The sequence below is a fragment of the Pygocentrus nattereri genome, chromosome 21 (assembly GCF_015220715.1).
Source record: "Pygocentrus nattereri isolate fPygNat1 chromosome 21, fPygNat1.pri, whole genome shotgun sequence".
Taxonomy (NCBI): domain Eukaryota; kingdom Metazoa; phylum Chordata; class Actinopteri; order Characiformes; family Serrasalmidae; genus Pygocentrus; species Pygocentrus nattereri.
The window spans coordinates 35,969,120-35,976,619 of NC_051231.1; the positions used below are offsets into that span (position 1 = coordinate 35,969,120).

At 43.4% G+C, this 7,500-nt stretch overlaps 1 pseudogene; it reads left to right on the forward strand.

Moving 5' to 3' along the window:
- The window catches only part of LOC108416923, a 20,200-nt pseudogene extending 14,982 nt beyond the window's left edge, over positions 1-5,218 (forward strand).
- Positions 5,219-7,500: the final 2,282 nt, after the last annotated feature.

A 7,500-nucleotide genomic window follows, 5' to 3' on the forward strand; every position in this document is an offset into this window, starting at 1 on the left:
CATTAGGCTGAATGAATAACCGACTCTAAATGTAGGTATTGTGATATAAACCGAGTCCGTTCTACAGTTTCTCATTAGGCTGAATGAATAACCGACTCTAAATGTAGGTATTGTGATATAAACCGAGTCCGTTCTACAGTTTCTCATTAGACTGAATGAATAACCGGCTCGAAATGTAGGTATTGTGATATAAACCGAGTCCGTTCTCCAGTTTCTCATTAGACTGAATGAATAACCGGCTCTAAATGTAGGGATTGTGATATAAACCGAGTCCGTTCTCCAGTTTCTCATTAGACTGAATGAATAACCGACTCTAAATGTAGGTATTGTGATATAAACCGAGTCCGTTCTCCAGTTTCTCATTAGACTGAATGAATAACCGACTCGAAATGTAGGTATTGTGATATAAACCGAGTCCGTTCTCCAGTTTCTCATTAGACTGAATGAATAACCGACTCGAAATGTAGGTATTGTGATATAAACCGAGTCCGTTCTCCAGTTTCTCATTAGACTGAATGAATAACCGACTCTAAATGTAGGTATTGTGATATAAACCGAGTCCGTTCTACAGTTTCTCATTAGGCTGAATGAATAACCGACTCGAAATGTAGGTATTGTGATATAAACCGAGTCCGTTCTACAGTTTCTCATTAGGCTGAATGAATAACCGACTCGAAATGTAGGTATTGTGATATAAACCGAGTCCGTTCTACAGTTTCTCATTAGGCTGAATGAATAACCGACTCTAAATGTAGGTATTGTGATATAAACCGAGTCCGTTCTACAGTTTCTCATTAGGCTGAATGAATAACCGACTCTAAATGTAGGTATTGTGATATAAACCGAGTCCGTTCTACAGTTTCTCATTAGGCTGAATGAATAACCGACTCTAAATGTAGGTATTGTGATATAAACCGAGTCCGTTCTACAGTTTCTCATTAGACTGAATGAATAACCGACTCTAAATGTAGGTATTGTGATATAAACCGAGTCCGTTCTACAGTTTCTCATTAGGCTGAATGAATAACCGACTCTAAATGTAGGTATTGTGATATAAACCGAGTCCGTTCTACAGTTTCTCATTAGACTGAATGAATAACCGGCTCTAAATGTAGGTATTGTGATATAAACCGAGTCCGTTCTACAGTTTCTCATTAGGCTGAATGAATAACCGACTCTAAATGTAGGTATTGTGATATAAACCGAGTCCGTTCTACAGTTTCTCATTAGGCTGAATGAATAACCGGCTCTAAATGTAGGTATTGTGATATAAACCGAGTCCGTTCTACAGTTTCTCATTAGGCTGAATGAATAACCGGCTCTAAATGTAGGTATTGTGATATAAACCGAGTCCGTTCTACAGTTTCTCATTAGGCTGAATGAATAACCGACTCTAAATGTAGGTATTGTGATATAAACCGAGTCCGTTCTACAGTTTCTCATTAGGCTGAATGAATAACCGACTCTACATGTAGGTATTGTGATATAAACCGAGTCCGTTCTACAGTTTCTCATTAGACTGAATGAATAACCGACTCTACATGTAGGTATTGTGATATAAACCGAGTCCGTTCTACAGTTTCTCATTAGACTGAATGAATAACCGACTCTACATGTAGGTATTGTGATATAAACCGAGTCCGTTCTACAGTTTCTCATTAGACTGAATGAATAACCGACTCTAAATGTAGGTATTGTGATATAAACCGAGTCCGTTCTACAGTTTCTCATTAGACTGAATGAATAACCGACTCTAAATGTAGGTATTGTGATATAAACCGAGTCCGTTCTACAGTTTCTCATTAGGCTGAATGAATAACCGACTCTAAATGTAGGTATTGTGATATAAACCGAGTCCGTTCTACAGTTTCTCATTAGGCTGAATGAATAACCGGCTCTAAATGTAGGTATTGTGATATAAACCGAGTCCGTTCTACAGTTTCTCATTAGACTGAATGAATAACCGACTCTAAATGTAGGTATTGTGATATAAACCGAGTCCGTTCTACAGTTTCTCATTAGGCTGAATGAATAACCGACTCTAAATGTAGGTATTGTGATATAAACCGAGTCCGTTCTACAGTTTCTCATTAGGCTGAATGAATAACCGGCTCTAAATGTAGGTATTGTGATATAAACCGAGTCCGTTCTACAGTTTCTCATTAGGCTGAATGAATAACCGGCTCTAAATGTAGGTATTGTGGTATAAACCGAGTCCGTTCTACAGTTTCTCATTAGGCTGAATGAATAACCGACTCTAAATGTAGGTATTGTGATATAAACCGAGTCCGTTCTACAGTTTCTCATTAGACTGAATGAATAACCGACTCTAAATGTAGGTATTGTGATATAAACCGAGTCCGTTCTACAGTTTCTCATTAGGCTGAATGAATAACCGGCTCTAAATGTAGGTATTGTGGTATAAACCGAGTCCGTTCTACAGTTTCTCATTAGGCTGAATGAATAACCGACTCTAAATGTAGGTATTGTGATATAAACCGAGTCCGTTCTACAGTTTCTCAATAGACTGAATGAATAACCGACTCTAAATGTAGGTATTGTGATATAAACCAAGTCTGTTCTACAGTTTCTCATTAGACTGAATGAATAACCGACTCTAAATGTAGGTATTGTGATATAAACCGAGTCCGTTCTACAGTTTCTCATTAGACTGAATGAATAACCGACTCTAAATGTAGGTATTGTGATATAAACCGAGTCCGTTCTACAGTTTCTCATTAGACTGAATGAATAACCGGCTCTAAATGTAGGTATTGTGATATAAACCGAGTCCGTTCTACAGTTTCTCATTAGGCTGAATGAAGCCCCCCTTTTTCTGTCTCAGTGGTCTGCTGTATCATAGCGTTTCTCTGCGGTCTGCTGTTTGTTCAGCGCTCTGGGAATTACTTTGTGACGATGTTTGATGATTATTCAGCTGGCCTGCCACTGACTGTTGTGGTCATCCTGGAGAATGTGTCTGTAGCCTGGATTTACGGAACCAAGAGGTGACACCACACACACCCACGCACACACCCACACACACACACAGAGCTGACTGTGACTGCACTGATCTCAGATGTGTTGGTGTCGGCGGATGTGTCTGTGTCAGGTTCATGCAGGATCTGGAGGACATGTTGGGCTTCAGGCCGTACAGGTTCTACTTCTACATGTGGAAATACGTCTCTCCCATCTGCCTCCTCATCCTGATCTTCACCACCATCATAGAAATGACAGTCAATCCACCAGGATACAACGCCTGGGTACAGGAACTGGTGAGTGCGCACGCGCACACACACACACACACACACACACACACACACACACACACACACACACACAATCTTTAACTTAAGGCAATAGTTCAGCCAAAATTCTGATTCTCAGTTTTCTCAGTGAGCCTGATGACCGTGACTGAGTGTTATTTCAGTAGAGAACAATGTGTTTGTGAACAGACTGAGTCATATGTTGAATGTCAGTTCAACTTAACGGAGCTGCAGGCAGTAGTGGGACTAAAGGCAGTCCCACATAGACCTTGATATGAGGCCTGACATGACACTTGAGGTGGACTCACTAAAGAAGAAACAAGAAGTCATTCTACCTGAATACCTAGAAAGAAAAATATTTCTAACAGCAAAAAAGCAGCAGTCGTCTCTGCCACCAGGGCGGCACCGGACTGAGCTCACCTGGGTAAGCAAGATATACTGCACATAGACAGACCCCCGGACTGACAATGCTGAGGAGGTGGTCCGTAATTTAAACTGTACTTTATTTGACAGACAGTGTAACGTGCCCCTCGGGGTTCTGCCGTTCTCTGATCTGATCTTCTGGTTCCTCTCGCAGGCTGAAGAGCGATTTCAGAGTTATCCTCCGTGGGCCACCGTGATGTGTTTTGCACTGGTCATTGTGGCGGTGCTGCCTCTACCCACAGTCTTCATCGCCCGTCATTTTAACCTGCTGTCCGACGGTTCCAACAAACTGTCCGTCTCCTACCGCAAGGGCTGCATGATGAAGGACATGTCCAACCTGGAGGAACAGGACGAGACCCGCTTCATCCTCAATAAGAACCTGATCGGGTCACGCTCACCCCCCCAGCGTCCCTACCCTCCCCCCCGCGGCCTGGCCGCCGACAAGGCCCCTGCTGACCCTAACCTGCTCTCGCCCAGTAGCTGCTACCAGACCAGCTACCAGAAGGCCACCTCATCTGAATCTGACTGACCGTTACAGACACACACCTGAATCTGACTGACCATTACAGATACACACCTGTATCTGGCTGACCCATACAGTCACACCTGAATCTGACTGACCGTTATAGTCACACCTGAATCTGGCTGACCGTTACAGTCACACCTGAATCTGACAGATACACTTCTTGCTGCCCTTTCATCTGACCAGCACACACAATGTGAAGATGTTTTAAATGAGCTCCATCACTAAAAAAGACATTAGATGAGATGGTTATTAGATTAGATTAGATTAGATTACATTATAGGTGCTTTGTTCTTATGGAGAATCTTTACTCCAGCGCAGATTAACTCATCAATTAGCAATAACAACAGTAACGACACAAAAATTATGATGGACCAAATTTTCCTTCAGGATTTTAAGGTGTGAATCAGCTCAAGCAGAGCTGGTCAGTCACAGAGGGACTCACAGTCAGGCTGGCAGGGCGAGTTCGGGGACAGGTTCGCTCAGAGGTCAGAGGTCAGGGTTATATCCAAAACTGCCACTGTTAAGGTTCTTTCAGGTCGTCATGTGAATGTGAACATTTACACAATCGTTAATAAACTATTTCTTAAGATAAAATAAAACGGCTCCACATTAAACAGCCAGTTAGCATTAGCCAGCAATAACCTCATGTAGCAGTAACTGTTTGAAAAGCTTCTCGCCGTTAGATCTGGAGAGGTTTCCATGGCGATGGCTCTTCGTGTGGAACCTGCTCCATAAAGAATGTTCAGTGCTGTGAATGTGGAACTACGATTAGCGTTAGCTAAACTAGTGATAATCACCAAAATCACACAAACACAAAACCACAACTGTTCATCTTAATGTAGTTACAATCGCATCTACTGATAAACGAAAAGTAGTGAAGCACTTTAATACAATAAACGCTTAAATATTAAGATTCTTATAATTATTTCTGATTTAATTACAAACAGAGTGGCAACTGCAGCTGTATCGGGATTAGGGTGTAGAGATAAGTGTGTAGAGTTTAAGCTTTTAGGGGTTAGGGGTTTAGGGTGTAGGGGTTAGGGGTTTAGGGTGTATGGTGTAGGGATAAGTGTGTAGGGTTTAAGCTTTTAGGGGTTAAGGGTTAGGGGTTTAGGGTGTATGGTGGAGGGTTTAGTGTGTAAGGTTTAAGGGTTTAGGGGTTAGGGTTAAAGGATACAGGGTTAAGGGTGTAGGAGTTACAGGTTTAGGGTGTTGGGTTTTTAAAAAAAAAAAGTTTTCCTGTGACCGGAAAAGTTGCCGGTTTGATCCCCAGTGCCGACAGTCCATGACTGAGGTGTCCTTGAGCAAGACACCTAAACCCCAACTGCTCCCCAGGCACCGTGGATAGGGCTGCCCACCGCTCCGGGCAAGTGTGCTCACTGCCCCCTAGTGTGTGTGTGGTGTTTCACTTCACGGATGGGTTAAATGCGGAGGTGGAATTTCCCCGTTTGTGGGATCAAAAAAGTATCACTTAACTTTAAGGGTTCAGAGTGTAGTGTTTAAGGGTTAAGGGCTCATGGAGTAGGGTTTAAGGGTTTAAGGGTTTAGGGGTTTAGGGGTTAAAGGTTAAGGGCTCAGGGGTTTAGGTAGAAGGCAGCAGAGCAGATAATCCACTGAAATTAAAGACTTGACAACGCTGCTAGATTTTCAGGCACAAAGATGAACCAGCAGGCTGAGATCAGTCTAAGCCCTTCAGGTCTCAGTCTTCGTACAGGGACCTGAGCACAAACTGGCTGAGCTGCTCTTACATTATAGAAGCGTATAAGAAAACTTTGGGCTTTCACCATTTAAGGGGTTTAACAACAACACTGACAGAATAAAAGAACTCTTACTGAACTGAGTTCAGCGGCTCCCTCACCTGGTGTCACACACACTCTCACACTCACACACACAGCACTAAAGACTATTAAGATGTTTATAAAGCCATAGTCTTGATGGTCAGAGTTAATGTGATTATCAGTCAGTGTATTTAGTGCGTGTGTGTTACAGTGACACAGTGATGTGTGTGTAACGTGTAACTGCTCTGAATCGTTCAGGGTCTCCGAGTTGTTATAAACATTTCATGTTTCACTGAAAGTGTGATTCTGTTTTCATACGTCCTGAAAAACAAAACGAATGTGAAGAAAATAAGACGAGTATATTGATGTCTCTAACTAATGAACTGAATGTGAAAGTGCTTTAATGAAGTTTATTCACTGTGTAAGATTACAGATTTAAATAATAATAATGTTATAGTTCAAATTATGACGCTGCAGCTGCTGAGAAATGTGTGTGTTGTGATTCATATTAGAAACACAGACACCCACACACTGCACTCCACCTTATGATTGAGTTTAAAAGCTGTAATAAAGTGTCAATAAAGGATGTAAAAGCAAAAGTTTGTGCCGTTTCTCTATTTTACAGTAATGTTGCAAGGTCAGTGAAATCTGCATTTCAGAGTTTTTACTCACCCCGAATATTGGAGTCTGCACTCAGGACCGGTGGAGGAGGAGCTCCTCATCACTGGTTTACCATACATTACTTTTCTGTGTTCAGGTTTGCAGGATGGTCAGCAGCTTGATCCGTTTATTGCTTTTAATATTTTCCTTGGATACAAATGCCGAAGCAGTGAAAAGCAGCACTACCTGTCCACAGCCGTTCTCTCCCCCATCACCACATTCCAAAAGGGAAGTGATCTTGAGCAAGTCCAGATTAAATGGGTTGATATGGATCGTTTGAGCAAAATAATACGTTATGAAAGCAGAAACTTTTTTAATGTAACAACATATTCTACCTTTAGTCATTCTACCGGTCTGCTGCAGCGAGTGCTTTACTCTGCCGGTCTGCTGCAGCGAGTGCTTTACTCTGCCGGTCTGCTGCGGCGAGTGCTTTACTCTCTGCCGGTCTGCTGCGGCGAGCGCTTTACTCTGCCGATCTGCTGCGGCGAGCGCTTTACTCTGCCGGTCTGCCGCGGCGAGCGCTTTACTCTGTCGGTCTGCCGCAGCGCGTTCTTTACTCTGCCGGTCTGCTGCGGCGAGTGCTTTACTCTGCCGGTCTGCCGCGGCGAGCGCTTTACTCTGCCGGTCTGCCGCGGCGAGCGCTTTACTCTGCCGGTCTGCCGCAGCGAGCGCTTTACTCTGCCGGTCTGCCGCAGCGCGTGCTTTTCTCTGTCGGTCTGCCGCAGCGCGTGCTTTACTCTGTCGGTCTGCCGCAGCGCGTGCTTTTCTCTGTCGGTCTGCCGCAGCGCGTGCTTTACTCTGTCGGTCTGCTGCGGCGAGTGCTTTTCTCTGTCGGTCTGCCGCAGCGCGT